This window comes from Bombina bombina, chromosome 4 (assembly GCF_027579735.1).
Source record: "Bombina bombina isolate aBomBom1 chromosome 4, aBomBom1.pri, whole genome shotgun sequence".
NCBI lineage: Eukaryota > Metazoa > Chordata > Amphibia > Anura > Bombinatoridae > Bombina > Bombina bombina.
This window is the reverse complement of record NC_069502.1, coordinates 617,922,277-617,946,182: the sequence shown is the minus strand read 5'-3', so window position 1 is coordinate 617,946,182 and position 23,906 is coordinate 617,922,277. Positions and strand designations below refer to the sequence as shown.

The 23,906-nt window shown below is 37.0% G+C and overlaps 1 protein-coding gene across 1 annotated transcript in view; it reads right to left on the bottom strand.

The window, feature by feature from the left end:
* The window catches only part of TAB2 (TGF-beta activated kinase 1 (MAP3K7) binding protein 2), a 354,938-nt gene that overhangs the window by 214,819 nt on the left and 116,213 nt on the right, over nucleotides 1–23,906 (bottom strand).

Here is a 23,906-nt window from a genome sequence, read left to right as displayed (position 1 = left end):
AGGTAGTCCATCACACCAGGAGAGCACAATCATGCGGAAAAAAACATAATTTATGCTTACCTGAAATATATTTCTCTTGTGATGTATCGAGTCCACGGATTCATCCTTACTTGTGGGATATTCTCCTTCCCTACAGGAAGTGGCAGAGAGAGCACCCACAGCAGAGCTGTCTATATAGCTCCTCCCTTAGCTCCACCCCCCCCAGTCATTCGAAGGCTAGGAAGAAAAAAGGAGAAACTATAGGGTGCAGTGGTGACTGAAAGTTTTAAAAATAAAAAACATAATTTATGTAAGAACTTACCTGATAAATTCATTTCTTTCATATTAGCAAGAGTCCATGAGCTAGTGACGTATGGGATATACATTCCTACCAGGAGGGGCAAAGTTTCCCAAACCTCAAAATGCCTATAAATACACCCCTCACCACACCCACAAATCAGATTAACGAATAGCCAAGAAGTGGGGTGATAAGAAAAAAAGTGTGAAAGCATATAAATAAGGAATTGGAATAATTGTGCTTTATACAAAAAAATCATAACCACCGCAAGAAAAGGGTGGGCCTCATGGACTCTTGCTAATATGAAAGAAATTAATTTATCAGGTAAGTTCTTACATAAAACAAAATTTATGCATACCTGATAAATTCCTTTCTCCTGTAGTGTGGTCAGTCCACGGGTCATCATTACTTCTGGGATATTAACTCCTCCCCAACAGGAAGTGCAAGAGGATTCACCCAGCAGAGCTGCTATATAGCTCCTCCCCCCTACGTCACACCCAGTCATTCGACCAAGAACCAACGAGAAAGGAGAAGCCAAAGGGTGCAGTGGTGACTGGAGTATAATTTAAAATTTTTTATAGACCTGCCATAAAAAACAGGGCGGGCCGTGGATTGACCACACTACAGGAGAAAGGAATTTATCAGGTAAGCATAAATTTTGTTTTCTCCTGTTAAGTGTGGTCAGTCCACGGGTCATCATTACTTCTGGGATACCAATACCAAAGCTAAAGTACACGGATGACGGGAGGGACAGGCAGGCTCTTTATACGGAAGGAACCACTGCCTGAAGAACCTTTCTCCCAAAAACAGCCTCCGAAGAAGCAAAAGTGTCAAATTTGTAAAATTTGGAAAAAGTATGAAGAGAAGACCAAGTTGCAGCCTTGCAAATCTGTTCAACAGAAGCCTCATTCTTAAAAGGCCCAAGTGGAAGCCACAGCTCTAGTAGAATGTGCTGTAATTCTTTCAGGAGGCTGCTGTCCAGCAGTCTCATAGGCTAACCGTATTATGCTACGAAGCCAAAAAGAGAGAGAGGTAGCCGAAGCTTTTTGACCTCTCCTCTGACCAGAATAAACGACAAACAGGGAAGACGTTTGTCGAAAATCCTTAGTTGCCTGTAGATAAAATTTCAGGGCACGGACTACATCTAGATTGTGTAGCAGACGTTCCTTCTTCGAAGAAGGATTAGGACACAAAGATGGAACAACAATCTCTTGATTGATATTCCTGTTAGTGACCACCTTAGGTAGGAACCCAGGTTTAGTACGCAGAACTACCTTGTCTGAATGAAAAATCAGATAAGGAGAATCACAATGTAAGGCAGATAACTCAGAACTTTCCAAGATAACAGCTTGATATCAATGGAATGAAGGGGTTCAAACGGAACACCCTGTAAAACATTAAGAACTAAGTTCAAACTCCATGGTGGAGCAACAGTTTTAAACACAGGCTTGATCCTAGCTAAAGTCTGACAAAAAGCTTGAACGTCCGGAACTTCTGACAGACGTTTGTGTAAAAGAATGGACAGAGCTGAAATCTGTCCCTTTAAGGAACTAGCGGATAAACCCTTTTCTAAACCTTCTTGTAGAAAAGACAATATCCTCGGAATCCTAACCTTACTCCATGAGTAACTCTTGGATTCGCACCAATATAAGTATTTGCGCCATATCTTATGGTAAATCTTTCTGGTAACAGGCTTCCTAGCCTGTATTAAGGTATCAATAACTGACTCAGAAAAACCACGTTTTGATAAAATCAAGCGTTCAATTTCCAAGCAGTCAGCTTCAGAGAAATTAGATTTTGATGTTTGAAGGGACCCTGGATCAGAAGGTCCTGTTTCAGAGGTAGAGACCAAGGTGGACAGGATGACATGTCCACTAGATCTGCATACCAAGTCCTGCGTGGCCATGCAGGCGCTATTAGAATCACTGATGCTCTCTCCTGTTTGATTCTGGCAATCAATCGAGGAAGCATCGGGAAGGGTGGAAACACATAAGCCATCCCGAAGGTCCAAGGTGCTGTCAAAGCATCTATCAGAACCGCTCCCGGATCCCTGGATCTGGACCCGTAACGAGGAAGCTTGGCGTTCTGTCGAGACGCCATGAGATCTATCTCTGGTTTGCCCCAACGTCGAAGTATTTGGGCAAAGACCTCCGGATGAAGTTCCCACTCCCCCGGATGAAAAGTCTGACGACTTAGGAAATCCGCCTCCCAGTTCTCCACTCCCGGGATGTGGATTGCTGACAGGTGGCAAGAGTGAGACTCTGCCCAGCGAATTATCTTTGATACTTCCATCATTGCTAGGGAGCTTCTTGTCCCTCCCTGATGGTTGATGTAAGCTACAGTCGTGATGTTGTCCGACTGAAACCTGATGAACCCCCGAGTTGTTAACTGGGGCCAAGCCAGAAGGGCATTGAGAACTGCTCTCAATTCCAGAATGTTTATTGGCAGGAGACTCTCCTCCTGATTCCATTGTCCCTGAGCCTTCAGAGAATTCCAGACAGCGCCCCAACCTAGTAGGCTGGCGTCTGTTGTTACAATTGTCCAGTCCGGCCTGCTGAAAGGCATCCCCCTGGACAGATGTGGCCGAGAAAGCCACCATAGAAGAGAATTTCTGGTCTCTTGATCCAGATTCAGAGTAGGGGACAAGTCTGAGTAATCCCCATTCCACTGACTTCGCATGCACAATTGCAGCAGTCTGAGATGTAGGCGTGCAAAGGGTACTATGTCCATTGCCGCTACCATTAAGCCGATCACCTCCATGCATTGAGCTACTGACGGGTGTTGAATGGAATGAAGGACACGGCATGCATTTTGAAGCTTTGTTAACCTGTCTCCTGTCAGGTAAATCTTCATTTCTACAGAATCTATAAGAGTCCCCAAGAAGGGAACTCTTGTGAGTGGAAAGAGAGAACTCATCTTTTCGTTCACCTTCCATCCATGCGACCTTAGAAATGCCAGTACTAACTCTGTATGAGACTTGGCAGTTTGAAAGCTTGAAGCTTGTATCAGAATATCGTCTAGGTACGGAGCTACCGAAATTCCTTGCGGTCTTAGTACCGCCAGAAGAGCACCCAGAACCTTCGTGAAGATTCTTGGAGCCGTAGCCAATCCGAATGGAAGAGCTACAAACTGGTAATGCCTGTCTAGGAAGGCAAACCTTAGATACCGGTAATGATCTTTGTGAATCGGTATGTGAAGGTAAGCATCCTTTAAATCCACTGTGGTCATGTACTGACCCTTTTGGATCATGGGTAAGATTGTCCGAATAGTTTCCATTTTGAACGATGGAACTCTTAGGAATTTGTTTAGGATTTTTAAATCCAGGATTGGCCTGAAAGTTCCCTCTTTTTTGGGAACCACAAACAGATTTGAGTAAAACCCTTGTCCTTGTTCCGACCGCGGAACCGGATGGATCACTCCCATTAGTAAAAGATCTTGTACACAGCGTAGAAACGCCTCTTTCTTTATTTGGTTTGTTGACAACCTTGACAGATGAAATCTCCCTTTTGGGGGAGAGGATTTGAAGTCCAGAAGGTATCCCTGAGATATGATCTCTAACGCCCAGGGATCCTGGACATCTCTTGCCCAAGCCTGGGCGAAGAGAGAAAGTCTGCCCCCCACTAGATCCGTTCCCGGATCGGGGGCCCTCAATTCATGCTGTCTTAGGGGCAGCAGCAGGTTTCCTGGCCTGCTTGCCCTTGTTCCAGGACTGGTTAGGTCTCCAGCCTTGTCTGTAGCGAGCAACAGCTCCTTCCTGTTTTGGTGCAGAGGAAGTTGATGCTGCTCCTGCTTTGAAATTCCGAAAGGAACGAAAATTAGACTGTCTAGCCTTAGGTTTGGCTTTGTCTTGAGGCAGGGCATGGCCCTTACCTCCTGTAATGTCAGCGATAATTTCTTTCAACCCGGGCCCGAATAAGGTCTGCCCTTTGAAAGGTATGTTAAGTAATTTAGATTTAGAAGTAACGTCAGCTGACCAGGATTTTAGCCACAATGCTCTACGTGCCTGAATGGCGAATCCGGAATTCTTGGCCGTAAGTTTAGTTAAATGTACTACGGCATCCGAAATAAATGAATTAGCTAGCTTAAGTGTCTTAAGCTTGTTTGAAATCTCATCTATAGTTATTGAGTCAAGAGTCTCTTCCAGGGACTCGGACCAAAAAGCGGCCGCGGCCGTGACAGACGCAATACATGCAAGGGGTTGCAATATAAAACCTTGTTGAACAAACATTTTCTTAAGGTAACCCTCTAATTTTTTATCCATTGGATCTGAAAAGGCACAGCTATCCTCCACCGGGATAGTGGTACGCTTAGCCAGAGTAGAAACCGCTCCCTCCACCTTAGGGACCGTCTGCCATAAGTCCCGTGTGGTGGCGTCTATTGGAAACATTTTTCTAAACACAGGAGGGGGGGGGGGGAAGGGTACACCGGGCCTATCCCACTCCTTAGCAATTATCTCTGTAAGCCTCTTAGGTATAGGAAATACGTCAGTACTCGCCGGTACCGCATAGTATCTATCCAGCCTACATAATTTCTCTGGGATTGCAACGGTGTTACAATCATTTAGAGCTGCTAAAACCTCCCCTAACAGTACACAGAGGTTTTCGAGTTTAAACTTAAAATTAGAAATGTCTGAATCCATTCTATTGGGATCAGAACCGTCACCTGCTGATTGAAGCTCTCCGTCCTCATGTTCAGCATACTGTGACGCAGTATCAGACATGGCCCTATTATCAACAGCGCACTCTGTTCTCACCCCAGAGTGATCACGCTTACCTCTTAGTTCTGGTAATTTAGCCAAAACTTCAGTCATAACATTAGCCATATCCTGTAATGTGATTTGTAATGGCCGCCCTGATGTACTCTGCGCTACAATATCACGCACCTCCCGAGCGGGAGATGCAGGTACTGACACGTGAGGCGAGTTAGTCGGCATAACTCTCCCCTCGTTGTTTGGTGAAATATGTTCAATTTGTACAGATTGACTTTTATTTAAAGTAGCATCAATGCAATTAGTACATAAATTTCTATTGGGCTCCACTTTGGCTTTAGCACATATAGCACAGAGATATTCCTCTGAATCAGACATGTTTAACACACTAGCAATTAAACTAGCAACTTGGAAATACTTTTCAAAGTAATTTACAAATAATATGAAAACGTACTGTGCCTTTAAGAAGCACAGAAAAAGGTTATGACAGTTGAGAACTAACTATAACATCAATCTTTTACGGTAAATACACAATTTTAGCAAAGGATTGCCCCCATTAGCAATGGATAACTAACCCTGATAGCAGAAAAAAAGTACAGAAATAAACGTTTTTTATCACAGTCAGCTACAACCTCACAGCTCTGCTGTGAGTGATTACCTCCCTCAAAATAAGTTTTGAAGACCCCTGAGCTCTGTAGAGACGAACCGGATCATGCAGGGAAGACAAGAGACTTCTGACTGAATTTTTTGATGCGTAGCAAAAGCGCCAAAATAGGCCCCTCCCCCTCACACACACAACAGTGAGGGAGATCAGTAAACTGTCATAAATTAAATAAAACGACTGCCAAGTGGAAAAAAACAGTGCCCAAAACATTTTTTCACCCAGTACCTCAGAAAATTAAACGATTTAACATGCCAGCAAAAACGTTTAACATCAAATAAATGAAATGACATTAGAAAGCCTGTTGCTAGTCACTGCAAATTAGGCTAAAATCTTATGCATACAGTATTATCCCAGTGAAGTGCCATTCCCCAGAATACTGAAGTGTAAAATATACATACATGACAGCCTGATACTAGTTGCTACTACTGCATTTAAGGCTGAGATTACATTAAATCGGTATGGCAGAATTTTCTCAGTCAAATTCCATTGTCAGAAAATAATATGCTGCTACATACCTCTTTGCAGATTAACCTGCCCGCTGTCCCCTGATCTGAAGTTTACCTCTCCTCAGAAGGCCGAGAACAGCAATATGATCTTAACTACGCCGGCTAAAATCATACAAAAAACTCAGGTAGATTCTTCTTCAAGCTCTACCAGAGAAGGAACAACACACTCCGGTGCTGTTATAAAATAACAAACTTTTGATTGAAGGTATAAAACTAAGTATAATCACCACAGTCCTCTCACACATCCTATCTATTAGTTGGGTGCAAGAGAATGACTGGGTGTGACGTAGGGGGGAGGAGCTATATAGCAGCTCTGCTGGGTGAATCCTCTTGCACTCTGTTGGGGAGGAGTTAATATCCCAGAAGTAATGATGACCCGTGGACTGACCACACTTAACAGGAGAAATTATGTTTTCTTTCATGTAATTAGCAAGAGTCCATGAGCTAGTGACGTATGGGATAATAAATACCCAAGATGTGGAACTTCCACGCAAGAGTCACTAGAGAGGGAGGGATAAAATAAAGACAGCCAATTCCGCTGAAAAAATAATCCACACCCCAAAATAAAGTTTTAATCTTATAATGAAAAAAACTGAAATTATAAGCAGAAGAATCAAACTGAAACAGCTGCCTGAAGTACTTTTCAACCAAAAACTGCTTCAGAAGAAGAAAACACATCAAAATGGTAAAATTTAGTAAAAGTATGCAAAGAAGACCAAGTGGCTGCTTTGCAAATCTGATCAACCGAAGCTTCATTCCTAAACGACCAGGAAGTAGAAACTGACATAGTAGAATGAGCTGTAATCCTTTGAGGCAGAGTTTTACCCGACTCGACATAAGCATGATGAATCAAAGATTTTAACCAAGATGCCAAAGAAATGGCAGAGGCCTTCTGACCTTTCCTGGAACCGGAAAAGATAACAAATAGACTAGAAGTCTTTCGGAAATCTTTAGTAGCTTCAACATAATATTTCAAAGCTCTAACTACATCCAAAGAACGCAACGATCTTTCCTTAGAATTCTTAGGATTAGGACACAATGAAGGAACCACAATTTCTCTACTAATGTTGTTAGAATTCACAACTTTAGGTAAAAATTTAAATGAAGTCCGCAACACCGCCTTATCCTGATGAAAAATCAGAAAAGGAGATTCACAAGAAAGAGCAGATAACTCTGAAACTCTTCTAGCAGAAGAGATGGCCAAAAGGAACAGAACTTTCCAAGAAAGTAATTTAATGTCCAGAGAATGCATAGGTTCAAACGGAGGAGCTTGTAAAGCCCCCAGAACCAAATTCAAACTCCAAGGAGGAGAGATTAACTTAATGACAGGTTTTATACGAACCAAAGCCTGTACAAAACAATGAATATCAGAAAGATTAGCAATCTTTCTGTGAAACAACACAGAAAGAGCAGAAATGTGTCCTTTCAAAGAACTTGCAGACAAACCTTTATCCAGACCATCCTGAAGAAATTGTAAAATTCTAGGAATTCTAAAAGAATGCCAGGAAAATTGATGAGAAGAGCACCAAGAAATGTAAGTCTTCCAGACTCGATAATATATCTTCCTAGACACAGATTTACGAGCCTGTAACATAGAATTAATTACGGAGTCAAATTTTAAAGTGAAAGTAAAGTCAAACGCCTAATTTTAAATAATTGGAGAGATCATGCCAAATAAATATAAGTTTAATTCATCAATTTTTTATAAAATATCAAATACCTATGATATCTTTTGTTTTTCGAATGGAATCTGCTTTCCTATAAACAACCCGTACATTATTTTTTTTTTCAAAGTTACTATCACGTGCCTCTTAGATCCAATTGATTTTCTGGCCGTTAGGCGGCCGTCAAATTGCGTCATAAATATCCTGGTTTACCTGCGCATGCGTGACTATTTAACCTCCCCTATTTGCAAGCGCGCGCGTCCTCGTTTCGCGCATGCGCATATTAATATTTGGGCTTTAGTGATTGAAGGAGCTGCCGAGGAACTCAGACGGCAACAAATCTGCAACATTTGTTTCGCTCCGATTACCTACAGCAACGTTTTCTGTCATATATGTAAGTAAAACGTTCCCATTATCGCCAGCATCATATTTCTGTTATTCAGTACTCAATCGAATACTCTAAATATTGTTTGTCTAAAATAACAATCGGAAGCATTTTATTATTGATCTTGCAGCCAAATAATTAAAAGCTAACTGGTTAACATACATCATATGTTAGGTTATAAATTAAACAATAAATATATATATATATATATATATCTTGATGCTAACTAATTTTTTATCGTTACTATGGGATATATAATGCAATTTGGTTTATATTTAGAAACAATGCTTTTAAAACTACTTTCCGTTTTTATATTATATATATATATATATATGTGTGTGTCTAATTTTAAAAATATAGATATATATAGGCATTTATATAGATCTAAATATTTAAAAAAAACGATTTATTCAAATTTACAAATGTTTGATTAAACAAAGAATGTGCAATAAAAACGGTTGTTGATAGAAATGTCCTTGCTTTTACATAGATAACAGATAATTTGCAACGTTTTGTTATCTATATAGATAAGGTTGACATAGTAACTTCATTCTAGACTGATGTTGTCCAAAAGAATTTATAGATAATGAAATTTAGAAGAGACATTTATTAAATAGTTTTTATGTTGTTAATAGATTATAAAGACTACTGAACTCACTAATGCAAAAATCTGTATTCGCACATAGCATTTATATTACATTTATTAAGATGAATTAACAAACATAAGAATTAAATCTTTTTAAAAATCTTTTATAAACTTTATATCAATGTATTACTATTACTACACCAAAAGTGTAATTTTACATCTTAAATTTATTTTTTTTAAATTATAAAACGTTATAACCATTGTAATAATAATGTAAAATACTACAAATTTCTTTACGATAAAAAAAAATATTTATATTTTTTTTTTAAGTTTTATTTATTCTTTTATGTTTCATTATAATGTATATGCTAGATATGTAATGCATTCCCATAATATGTAAGGTATAATCATCTTTATTATACTAGATCATAACTTCGATTGTATTTTGGCATTCTAAATATACACAATTATCAACCACATTTATTTCAATTGATATAAATTTTTGCAATCTTTTATTATAATATAGTTCTCCTTTTAAAGTATAGCCTTACATTCTATTACATTTTATTTTTCTCATACATTGTTTTATTATGCTAATGTACATTTTTTAATAATACAAACATTAGACTAGCACAAACAACCTGTGCAAGTGTCATTTTATACAGCATATTACTGAGTATGAACTTCAAATCAGTATTACAATTATAAAAATAAATATGCAATTGGTTAAAAATGGTGAGATCAACATGTAACATTATATGTCAACCATTCTATTACAAATGGACATTAAATGAAATTAATAAAATATAACAATAGATATAAAGATATAGATAGAAAGCTTGATAGAGATAAAAAGTAAAATAAATACGAATGTGACATTCACTGTTTTTAAAAGTTATAAAGATACAGAGAGATGTTTAAAATAGAGAAATAGTAGTGATCTTTAAACAATAATGAAAAGATATTGAGATATCTCTCTCTGTCTCTCTCTCTCTCTCTCTCTCTATATATATATATATATATATATATATATATACACACACATTTTTTTTTATATATATATATATATATATATATAATATATATATTAGTGTGTATTGTGCTTGAATATATTAGTGCTAAATATATATATATATATATATATATTCATATATTAGGAGATAGAGAGACAGATAGAGAGCTACAGAGAAAGATTGGTAAATATAGATACAAAGATAAATCAATAGATATAGATATTTATGTAAATACATACATATATATATATATATATATAGAGAGAGAGAGAGAGAGAGAGAGAGAGAGAGATAGTTCTAGATAAATATAGACAGATAGAGACAGACAGATAGAGACAGACAGATAGACAGACAGAGACAGACAGACACAGACAGACAGAGACAGACAGACAGAGACAGACAGAGAGACAGACAGACAGAGACAGACATATACAGACAGACAGAGACAGACAGACAGATACAGACAGACAGATACAGATTCAGACAGATAGACAGATACAGACAGATAGACAGATACAGACAGATAGACAGATACAGACAGACAGATACAGACAGATAGACAGATACAGACAGATAGATAGATACAGACATATAGATAGATACAGACACATAGATAGATAGATACAGACAGATAGATAGATACAGACAGACAGATAGATAGATAGATAGATAGATAGATAGATAGATAGATAGATACAGAGAGAGAGGGACAGACAGAGAGAGGGACAGACAAAGACGTAGAGGGACAGACACAGACGTAGAGGGACAGACACAGACGTAGAGGGACAGACACAGACAGACACACAGGTACAGACAGACAGACACACAGGTACAGATGTATACGTATAGATAGATATAGAAAGATCTTTGAGATCAATATTTTTTTTAGATAGATACAGATAAAAAGATACATAAAAATAAATAAAGATACTCATAGAGATAGATAGATATAGATACATAAATTTTTCTAGATAAATATACGTAGATAGACATAGATAAGAGATATATAGAGATAGATAATTTGTTAGAGATATATATAAATAGACATAGAGATATAGATTGATATAGATCAATTGATACATAGTTATCTAGAGGTATATATAAATATATCAAGATATATAAAGACAGGTAGATATAAATAGTTTTATAAATTTACATAGCGATAGGTCAATGGATATAGATAGATAAACAAGCTTATAATATTTATAATATGATTAATCTATATATATTTAAATATTTTTACATTATATTTTTTAAAAAATTTTTAGATCCAAAATGTCATCTTCAGAAGACGAACAAACTAGAACACTAATGGATCTTTCACAACAAGAAGTCAGAAATTTAGTAAGTACGTTTATTTTTAGAATACCGACATGCACTTTGACAATAAGTACTTTTCAATATACAACATCGATATATATATCACTATATATCTAATTTAATTAGATTATATATATATATCTATATATATCTATTATAAATCTATATATATATCTATATATCGATATATATATATATATATATCTCTATATATCTATATATCTATATATCTATATATTTCGATAGATATATATCTTTATATAGAGATATAGATATATATAGATTTATATAGATATATATAGATTTATATAGATATATATAGATTTATATAGATATATATAGATTTATCCCGCACACAAGGCAAGGCTATTCGGGTGAGTGACTTTTGCTTCTTATTGCCGCAGATTGTTTGGAGCTGTTGGAGGGGACAACTGTTGACTTTGCTATATATAGATTTATATAGATATATAGATTTATATAGTTATATATAGATTTATATAGATATATATCGATTTATATATATATATATAGATTTATATAGATATATATAGATTTATATAGATATATATAGATTTTATAGATATATATAGATATATATATATAGATATATATAGATATATATAGATATAGATAAGAGATATATATATATATAGATATATAGATAGATATATGTATATATATGTGTTATATATATATATATATATATATAGATAGATAGATAGATATAGATAATATATATATATATACTTTTATTATATATATTGATCTCTCTATCGCTCTCTATATCTATATAGTAGAGAGAGAGAGAGAGAGAGAGAATCAATGAGTGTCATTAATTATTATCTTTTTTTTTTTTTTATGATTAGATTATTATAAAGGGACACTGTAACGAAAAATAATTATTATTTTATATATCTGTGTTTCTATAATAGTAATAAACATTATTATTACAAAAATAAATTATATTTATAATCCAATAGCTCTGTCTTATGTTTATATCATCAATGTTAGATGCATTCTTATAATAACAATATGAAATAATAGAAGACACAGTATTGATACAGACATGTGCTTATATACAGATCAGTCGTAGTTATCTTTTAATTTGTTTCTTCCTTCATTGTATTATCAATCTGATATATATAATCTTAATTTTTTTTTATTACATCATCACTATATCAATTTATATATTTTAAATTTATTTTAATATTTCAAATAATTATAAATTTAAAATAAAATAATCTTTGTCATTTATTTATTAGATGGAACAATTGATGGAACAGCGTAATTCACAACCGTTATTGTTCGATGTTTCACAGACACACCTGTGGGATCCCATACGCAATCCAGACGAACAAAGTCAAGCAAGTGAAAGTACAGATCAGAATTCTCAAATCACATATGAAGATAGTGTTGATTTGGAGAGACTACAGCAATTGTCGTGGTGTTCATGCGGCAATTGTGTATTGATGCCTACTATCGTAGAGAGCATTTGTTGTCGTGAAAGCAGTAAAGTCATGTTCCATATACCAGAGGGGTCTGCGTGTATATGTGAACATGAATATTGTAGAGAAATTGTTAATCGAGAACATCTTACAAGAATGGCAAAGTTTAATAATAGCTATGGACCTATGCGTTTTGCGATAGGTCAAGTGATGACAGAAAGGTAAGTAATATCATTTAAGTGAAAGTCTGACATATAATGTTTTATTGTTAAAAAAAAAATAACCCCTTGATTACACCTTTTAATTTTTTCCATAACCGACACATTTTAATACTATTTTTAAGCTCTGTGATTATCTTGTAGAAAATCTTTTTAAAAATGCGGAATTTGGGAAATTTCTTGGACAAATTTGCAGTATAGACAATCAGTATATGCTCCAAAATTACTTCACATGCACGAGCACAGGGTTCTCTATATGTTAAAGTTGACATAAAACACTATAGTGGTGTTGAAATACTTTCAAAATAGAATGAGAGAAGAGGCGTCCTTTAAGGACTTATAAATTGGTATATGAACCTCCTAGGTTAATCTTTCAACTAACAATACCAAAATATGTAATTGTATAACTGATTTAAATTACATCTCCTGTCAAAATCGGTAGATGTTCTTTCGGCCTGTACTGTCACTTTTAAATTAATTGATAGATAGTGTAAAAAATATTAAGTTGATATATATTTAAAAATATATATAAATGAGTATATGTAAAATTTTTTTTTTTATTCGTATAGATCCTATCGTAAACTCGCATACCGTGCTTACTCTACTTGGATTCATGATTCGCTTGGACCAAAAGAACGTAGACCAATACCATCGTGCATGGTTAAAAGCATTCGTAATGCTTTTCCAGCACCAGATAATGTATATATTGGATTCCATTATGCGGATGATGACGGACCAGCTACTGAAATGATTCTCGATTAAATTTTTTAATAATTAAAATATTAAACTTTTTGAGTTATTTTATTTAAAAAAAATTTGTATTATAGTTATCTAAACTTATGTTTTACATGTCAATTTCCATTGTATTACTTATCTTTTCTATTCTTTACATGTTGTCATTTAAAAAATAATTATTTTTATTTTTTATATATATATATATAATCTTTTAATAAAATTTTTTTTTTAAAATTTAGTTTGCTTATTTTTTTTTAAAACAGTGTTTTTATAAAAGTGTACCGTGGCACACTACTGTGCCATGAGAGATCCTCAGGTGTGCCGCGCAGCAGACTGACAACAGTGAAGGGGTGTTTGTGAATGAATGTCAATATGTCTTGTATAGTTTGTAGGAGGCATGTCATGACAGACAGTACAGTGTGTGTGTGTGTGTGTGTGTGTGTGTGTGTGTGTATGTATATATATATATATATATACACAGTAGTTATTGGCAGATGCACTCTCACTAACACTTTAGTTCAAAATGCAAGGTTGCTAGAATATGGTGTAGAATATTGAAATCATGAGACGCATTCACTGGTATTTACAAAACTGGATTTATTCAGTGACGTTTGGGGAATACACACCTTCATCAGACCAGAGTAAATAGAATGAAGCCAACATTTACAGTATAAATGTTTGCTTCATTCTATGTACTCTGGTCTGATGAAGGGGTGTATTCCCCGAAACGTCACAGAATAAATCCAGTATTGTCAAGAACAGTGAGTTTTGTATATATATATATATATATATATTTTTTTTTTTATTTTTTTTTAATCCAGTATAAGGATACAATGTGTGATTTTTTTACAATTTTGGTGATGCCGGTGTGCCACAGGAAATTTTAATGTAACAAAGTGTGCCAACGTCAAAAAAAAGGTTGCAAATCACTGTTTTTGAAGATAAGAAATGTAGTTTATGAAAAAGAAAAGGTTGATGTTATATTAAATAAAACACAAATATAAACTTTTAATTTTAGTTTTTAATTATTAAATTTTGTGTTGATATTATACTAATGCAAAAACAGAATTTATGTTTACCTGATAAATTTCTTTCTCCAACGGTGTGTCCGGTCCACGGCGTCATCCTTACTTGTGGGATATTCTCTTCCCCAACAGGAAATGGCAAAGAGCCCAGCAAAGCTGGTCACATGATCCCTCCTAGGCTCCGCCTACCCCAGTCATTCGACCGACGTTAAGGAGGAATATTGCATAGGAGAAACCATATGGTACCGTGGTGACTGTAGTTAAAGAAAATAAATTATCAGACCTGATTAAAAAACCAGGGCGGGCCGTGGGCCCGACACACCGTTGGAGAAAGAAATTTATCAGGTAAACATAAATTCTGTTTTCTCCAACATAGGTGTGTCCGGTCCACGGCGTCATCCTTACTTGTGGGAACCAATACCAAAGCTTTAGGACACGGATGAAGGGAGGGAGCAAATCAGGTCACCTAAATGGAAGGCACCACGGCTTGCAAAACCTTTCTCCCAAAAATAGCCTCAGAAGAAGCAAAAGTATCAAACTTGTAAAATTTGGTAAAAGTGTGCAGTGAAGACCAAGTCGCTGCCCTACATATCTGATCAACAGAAGCCTCGTTCTTGAAGGCCCATGTGGAAGCCACAGCCCTAGTGGAATGAGCTGTGATTCTTCGGGAGGCTGCCGTCCGGCAGTCTCGTAAGCCAATCTGATGATGCTTTTAATCCAAAAAGAGAGAGAGGTAGAAGTTGCTTTTTGACCTCTCCTTTTACCTGAATAAACAACAAACAAGGAAGATGTTTGTCTAAAATCCTTTGTAGCATCTAAATAGAATTTTAGAGCGCGAACAACATCCAAATTGTGCAACAAACGTTCCTTCTTTGAAACTGGTTTCGGACACAGAGAAGGCACGATATCTCCTGGTTAATGTTTTTGTTAGAAACAACTTTTCGGAAGAAAACCAGGTTTAGTACGTAAAACCACCTTATCTGCATGGAACACCAGATAAGGAGGAGAACACTGCAGAGCAGATAATTCTGAAACTCTTCTAGCAGAAGAAATTGCAACTAAAAACAAAACTTTCCAAGATAATAACTTAATATCAACGGAATGTAAGGGTTCAAACGGAACCCCCTGAAGAACTGAAAGAACTAAATTGAGACTCCAAGGAGGAGTCAAAGGTTTGTAAACAGGCTTGATTCTAACCAGAGCCTGAACAAAGGCTTGAACATCTGGCACAGCTGCCAGCTTTTTGTGAAGTAACACCGACAAGGCAGAAATCTGTCCCTTCAGGGAAACTTGCGATAATCCTTTTTCAATCCTTCTTGAAAAAAAAAAAAAAAAAAAAAAAAAAAAAAAAAAAAAAAAAAAAAAAAAAAAAAAAAAAAAAAAAAAAAAAAAAAAAAAAAAAAAAAAAATTAAAAATTAAAAAAAAAAAATAGAATCTAGGAATCTTAACCTTGTCCAAGGGAATCCTTTAGATTCACACCAACAGATATATTTTTCCAAATTTTGTGGTAAATCTTTCTAGTTACAGGCTTTCTGGCCTGAACAAGAGTATCGATAACAGAATCTGAGAACCTCGCTTCGATAAAATCAAGCGTTCAATCTCCAAGCAGTCAGCTGGAGTGAAACCAGATTCGGATGTTCGAACGGACCTGAACAAGAAGGTCTCGTCTCAAAGGTAGCTTCCAAGGTGGAGCCGATGACATATTCACCAGATCTGCATACCAAGTCCTGCGTGGCCACGCAGGAGCTATCAAGATCACCGACGCCCTCTCCTGATTGATCCTGGCTACCAGCCTGGGATGAGAGGAAACGGCGGGAAACACATAAGCTAGTTTGAAGGTCCAAGGTGCTACTAGTGCATCACTAGAGCCGCCTTGGGATCCCTGGATCTGGACCCGTAGCAAGGAACTTTGAAGTTCTGACGAGAGGCCATAGATCCATGTCTGGAATGCCCCACAGTGAGTGTTGGGCAAAGATTTCCGGATGGAGTTCCCACTCCCCCGGATGCAATGTCTGACGACTCAGAAAATCGCTTCCCAATTTTCCACTCCGGGATGTGGATTAGCAGACAGGTGGCAGGAGTGAGACTCCGCCCATAGAATAATTTGGTCACTTCTTCCATCGCTAGGGAACTCCTTGTTCCCCCTGATGGTTGATGTACGCAACAGTCGTCATGTTGTCTGATTGAAACCGTATGAACTTGGTCCTCGCTAGCTGAGGCCAAGCCTTGAGAGCATTGAATATCGCTCTCAGTTCCAGAATATTTATCGGTAGAAGAGATTCTTCCCGAGACCAAAGACCCTGAGCTTTCAGGGATCCCCAGACCGCGCCCCAGCCCATCAGACTGGCGTCGGTCGTGACAATGACCCACTCTGGTCTGCGGAATGTCATCCCTTGTGACAGGTTGTCCAGGGACAGCCACCAACGGAGTGAGTCTCTGGTCCTCTGATTTACTTGTATCTTTTGAGACAAGTCTGTATAGTCCCCATTCCACTGACTGAGCATGCACAGTTGTAATGGTCTTAGATGAATGCGCGCAAAAGGAACTATGTCCATTGCCGCTACCATCAACCCGATCACTTCCATGCACTGAGCTACGGAAGGAAGAGGAACGGAATGAAGTATCCGACAAGAGTCCAGAAGCTTTGTTTTTCTGGCCTCTGTTAGAAAAATCCTCATTTCTGAGGAGTCTATAATTGTTCCCAAGAAGGGAACCCTTGTTGACGGGGATAGAGAACTCTTTTCCACGTTCACTTTCCAGCCGTGAGATCTGAGAAAGGCCAGGACGATGTCCGTGTGAGCCTTTGCTCGAGGGAGGGACGACGCTTGAATCAGAATGTCGTCCAGGTAAGGTACTACTGCAATGCCCCTTGGTCTTAGCACCGCTAGAAGGGACCCTAGTACCTTTGTGAAAATCCTTGGAGCAGTGGCTAATCCGAAAGGAAGCGCCACGAACTGGTAATGTTTGTCCAGGAATGCAAACCTTAGGAACCGATGATGTTCCTTGTGGATAGGAATATGTAGATACGCATCCTTTAAATCCACCGTGGTCATGAATTGACCTTCCTGGATGGAAGGAAGGATAGTTCGAATGGTTTCCATCTTGAACGATGGGACCTTGAGAAATTTGTTTAAGATCTTGAGATCTAGGATTGGTCTGAACGTTCCCTCTTTTTTGGGAACTATGAACAGATTGGAGTAGAACCCCATCCCTTGTCTCTTAATGGAACAGGATGAATCACTCCCATTTTTAACAGGTCTTCTACACAATGTAAGAACGCCTGTCTTTTTATGTGGTCTGAAGACAACTGAGACTGTGGAACCTCCCCCTTGGGGGAAGTCCCTTGAATTCCAGAAGATAACCCTGGGAGACTATTTCTAGCGCCCAAGGATCCAGAACATCTCTTGCCCAAGCCTGAGCGAAGAGAGGAGTCTGCCCCCCACCAGATCCGGTCCCGGATCGGGGGCCAATATTTCATGCTGTCTTGGTAGCAGTGGCAGGTTTCTTGGCCTGCTTTCCCTTGTTCCAGCCTTGCATTGGTCTCCAAGCTGGCTTGGCCTGAGAAGTATTACCCTCTTGCTTAGAGGACGTAGCACCTTGGGCTGGTCCGTTTTACGAAAGGGACGAAAATTAGGTCTATTTTTGCCTTGAAAGGCCGATCCTGAGGAAGGGCGTGGCCCTTACCCCCAGTGATATCAGAGATAATCTCTTTCAAGTCAGGACCAAACAGCGTTTTCCCCTTGAAAGGAATGTTTAGTAGCTTGTTCTTGGAAGACGCATCAGCCGACCAAGATTTCAACCAAAGCGCTCTGCGCGCCACAATAGCAAACCCAGAGTTCTTAGCCGCTAACTTAGCCAATTGCAAAGAGGCGTCTAGAGTGAAAGAATTAGCCAATTTGAGAGCATTGATTCTGTCCATAATCTCCTCATAAGGAGGAGAGTCACTATCGAGCACCTTAATCAGTTCATCAAACCAGAAATATGCGGCTGTAGTGACAGGGACAATGCATGAAATGGTTGTAGAAGGTAACCCTGCTGAACAAACATCTTTTTAAGCAAACCTTCTAATTTTTTATCCAGAGGATCTTTGAAAGCACAACTATCCTCTATGGGAATAGTGGTGCGTTTGTTTAAAGTAGAAACCGCTCCCTCGACCTTGGGGACTGACTGCCATAAGTCCTTTCTGGGGTCGACCATAGGAAACAATTTTTTAAATATGGGGGGAGGGACGAAAGGAATACCGGGCCTTTCCCATTCTTTATTAACAATGTCCGCCACCCGCTTGGGTATAGGAAAAGCTTCTGGGAGCCCCGGCACCTCTAGGAACTTGTCCATTTTACATAGTTTCTCTGGGATGACCAAATTTCACAATCATCCAGAGTGGATAATACCTCCTTAAGCAAAATGCGGAGATGTTCCAATTTAAATTTAAATGTAATCACATCAGATTCAGCCTGCTGAGAAATGTTCCCTAAATCAGTAATTTCTCCCTCAGACAAAACCTCCCTGGCCCCCTCAGATTGGGTTAGGGGCCCTTCAGAGATATTAATATCAGCGTCGTCATGCTCTTCAGTAACTAAAACAGAGCATCCACGCTTACGCTGACAAGGGTTCATTTTGGCTAAAATGTTTTTGACAGAATTATCCATTACAGCCGTTAATTGTTGCATAGTAAGGAGTATTGGCGCGCTAGATGTACTAGGGGCCTCCTGAGTGGGCAAGACTCGTGTAGACGAAGGAGGGAATGATGCAGTACCATGCTTACTCCCCTCACTTGAGGAATCATCTTGGGCATCATTGTCATTATCACATAAATCACATTTATTTAAATGAATAGGAATTCTGGCTTCCCCACATTCAGAACACAGTCTATCTGGTAGTTCAGACATGTTAAACAGGCATAAACTTGATAAGAAAGTACAAAAAACGTTTTAAAATAAAACCGTTACTGTCACTTTAAATTTTAAACTGAACACACTTTATTACTGCAATTGCGAAAAAACATGAAGGAATTGTTCAAAATTCACCAAATTTTCACCACAGTGTCTTAAAGCCTTGAAATATTGCACACCAATTTTGGAAGCTTTAACCCTTAAAATAACGGAACCGGAGCCGTTTTAAGCTTTAACCCCTTTACAGTCCCTGGTATCTGCTTTGCTGAGACCCAACCAAACCCAAAGGGGAATACGATACCAAATGACGCCTTCAGAAGTCTTTTATAAGTATCAGAGCTCCTCTCACATGCGACTGCATGCCATGCCTCTTAAAAACAAGTGCGCAACACCGGCGCGAAAATGAGATTCTGCCTATGCTTTGGGAAAGCCCCTAAAGAATAAGGTGTCTAAAACAGTGCCTGCCGATATTATTATATCAAAATACCAGAATAAATGATTCCTCAAGGCTAAATAAGTGTTAATAATCAATCGATTTAGCCCAAAAAAAGTCTACAGTCTAAATAAGCCCTTGTGAAGCCCTTATTTACAATCGTAATAAACATGGCTTACCGGATCCCATAGGGAAAATGACAGCTTCCAGCATTACATCGTCTTGTTAGAATGTGTCATACCTCAAGCAGCAAGGGACTGCAAACTGTTCCCCCAACTGAAGTTAATTGCTCTCAACAGTCCTGTGTGGAACAGCCATGGATTTTAGTTACGGTTGCTAAAATCATTTTCCTCATACAAACAGAATTCTTCATCTCTTTTCTGTTTCTGAGTAAATAGTACGTACCAGCACTATTTGAAAATAACAAACTCTTGATTGAATAATGAAAAACTACAGTTAAACACTAAAAAACTCTAAGCCATCTCCGTGGAGATGTTGCCTGTACAACGGCAAAGAGAATGACTGGGGTAGGCGGAGCCTAGGGGGATCATGTGACCAGCTTTGCTGGGCTCTTTGCCATTTCCTGTTGGGGAAGAGAATATCCCACAAGTAAGGATGACGCCGTGGACCGGACACACCTATGTTGGAGAAAAAAGAACATTCAATAAGAATTAAAATCAAACATATAAAACTTAAAAATTAACTAATCTTAATAAAACACGTTCTCTATAATATTGGTTTGCTTTCAAATAATATATACATACTATTAATATTATAACTTTATACTTATAAAAGCAGACAGTTTAAAATTTAAATAAATACAAAATGGTCATATTGTATAGAATGTTCATAAAGTAGATTTGTTGGACACATTACTTTTTGAAGTAACGAGTACGATGCTTCTCTATTAATTCCTTTTTACAAGGCCTGGGTGTTGAAGCTATATTAGGCGGTACTAGCACATTCCTTGATTGCCACATATGTGTTATTTTACCTTCAATAAGATTCAATACATCAGTGTTCATTTTGTAAATGTGAGACATGTTCATCTTTCATATACTGGCTTTATCATCCACTGTTTTTTGCTTTTTGGGAAGTAAGTGGTATACATCAGTTCACCAAAAGCACCACTTTTTTCGGTTGGACATTTAATTTTGGCTTGCACTCTGTTGGAATTGTAGTTGTTAGCGAGTGCAGCCAATTTTGTCCTGGCCTCCATGGCATCCATACGGAAGTGTATCCGTTTTGGTCTGTATTTGAGCACAAAACTGTGGAAGACTTCCAAACTGCCGGTATGACAAAATAGAGTCAGATGTGGCATATCTTTCTCCATCTGTTCACTACATACAATTTGTTTCAGTTCATGGAATGCTTCCGATTGTTGACTTAGCCATTTTCTTGCACGAACTTCATCGTCTCTCATGGTTTGATGTTTGCATTGCTTTTCTTCGCCGTCCTCCATCCATGTCATGTATGAATGTTTAGGACGTGATATAAAGAAGATTTCCATAGCTTTGACATAGCCACAACATCTCCCTTGCTTAACATACTGGAGGTCCACAGGTGATTTGTAATTGATGAAACCCATGGAGATAGTTGGGAACAAGTTTTTTTCTTCGCAATTGTATGCATTTTTTTCTTTAAACTTTTTGCATAATGCCAAACATCGTACTGGTGGTTGATATTTGGGTATTCCTCTCTTAAGATTTTTTTGATGCTCACATGCCTGTCTGTTGCTACAACGACGGAAAGCACTCCAGAAGTCATTAGTTCATTAACTGATCTTCTAAATGCTTTTGCCTCCATTGCAACAGACGACGTAGCTTCAGAGACTTGGATTATTTGCAAATCTAGGATTTTTTTGGAATTGTCCTCCATCATGGTATATGTACAATATTTCGCAGAAAATCCAGGGCTGTCACATTGCCCATCACCTGTTACTGTAATTGGTTTCCCCTTTATTTCACTAAAAAAAAATTGAACTTCCTCTTTCCAGTAGTATTTGTTATTATAGGAAAAAGAAATGTTTTTTGGTAATTGTAAAATGTTTGCTTGCTCAAAAAGCAAACTCCAAAGAACTGAAACATCTCTGCTATTTTATCAAACTGGTTGCCTGTAAAAAGAATAGATGAACATCCAAGTATATTACCTATTGGTTTGTTACCTATAGTAGGTTGGCTAACCCATAAAGTGCTGTTATGATTGGATTCGCACTCTCCAAAAACAATTAACATTGTACCTACTAATCTTTTGTTAATTGACATCATTGGAGCAGTGCAACTGTTTATGAATCGACAAGGAATTAATTTTAATATTTCATCTAAACATTTTTCAAACACAATGAATTTACGTTCGTACACATAATCCTCATTGGACGATTCAACAATCATTGAAAATTCGTCAGCAGAGTCTTCAGTATTTTCTGGAATGTAAGTAGGATCCTTTGGATCTTCATCCAGATTCTCTATCTGAGAAAGGTCCACACTCAAAAGTGTTTGATCTATACCACTCAGATCGATTTCGTCTGCATTTGGTTTTCGGATTCGATCGGTTTGTGTGTAGCTTGAGATTGTCTTTGGAGTTTGAAGAATTGCTACATTTAATGGATTGCTATTATCAATTTCTGTCATTGCTTGTCTTGGCAATTCAATTTGAGATTGAATAGATTTAGGAACAACTGAAAATAATGAGAGACTAGTGTCTTCTGACACATCACCCATAGTCCATGTGTACTTATCAAAGCATTTTTTCAGATTTTTAGTGTCGGTTGATTTGTTTTTTGTTTTTAAAATTGTTGTCGTCTGAACATTAGCACTTAGTGTACCGTAGTATGGGTTAAAATCAGTTGATTGGTCATGGAATATTTTTGTCTCTGTATTTGTAGATACTTCTACCTTTGAAATATTCAGATTATGTCCACATGCATGACATACATGTATCCTTTCCCTTGTTTCAAAAACATATGGTGGGTACGTTGTAGATGTTGATGGAACGTTACTGTTGTCAATGGAAACACTAGTTGTTTCTGTATTTGAAGATGATGTACTGGGTAGAAAAATTCTTGATGGGAAAATGGTTGGGATGGAGGTATCTTTTAAATACCTACTGACTCCATGGGTATAGTAGTTGTCAGGATGGAAGTGTATTGAGCACATTCTGTACCTGGTGGACTTGTTTGTATCGTATACCAATTGTACCATCTTTTCTAACTCGTCCAGATTGTATTGGTTTGTTTGTTTAAGCCAAAGACGGATTCTTTCGTGTGTCTTTGGGAAAACATGAAGCAAAACTGCAGGATTAGAACGTCCTTTTTTTGTTGAACTAAGGCATCCAATTACAATGCAGTCTGGCATTCTTATAATCCTCCTAATAAAAAATATAAATTTTAAAAATCATCAATACTTTCGAAAATTTATAACATTTTAATAAATTAAGAATGGTTGACCTATGGCTGCATTTATTTGATGACACTACTAAGACTAAAATATTTTAATAATGTTATTTAAATTGGATTATTCTTCGATATACCATTAATTATAATAATATTTTGTATATACAAGCGAAATTATTTGTTCTATCATAACACTTGATTACACTTTACTTGAATTAGATGAACATACAAAAATTATATGTAATATATCTTAAAAACAAATGATATAATGATAACTTAAAAAATGATATAGAACCAAACAAAATAAATAAGTCTAATTGAAAATAAGTATTGACTAACGCTATAAAAATATAAAATGTACCGATGGAGTATGGTCTGTGAATAAATTTCTGATTTTAATTGTTCATAATTATGAAAATAGTTTAATTAGCATTGATCTTTATAAATTTAATCTATTTTAAAAAATATTATTTTGTTAATTATAACTTTAAAAGATTTTTTTCAATAATTTTATACACATAAATAATCTTAAATTTATTAGAAATATAAAAATCTGCAAAACCCTAATATGAGAAATTAAAATACATAGGTGATAGAGAAAAAGACATAGGGGGAGATATAAATAAAGTGAAAAAGATATAGA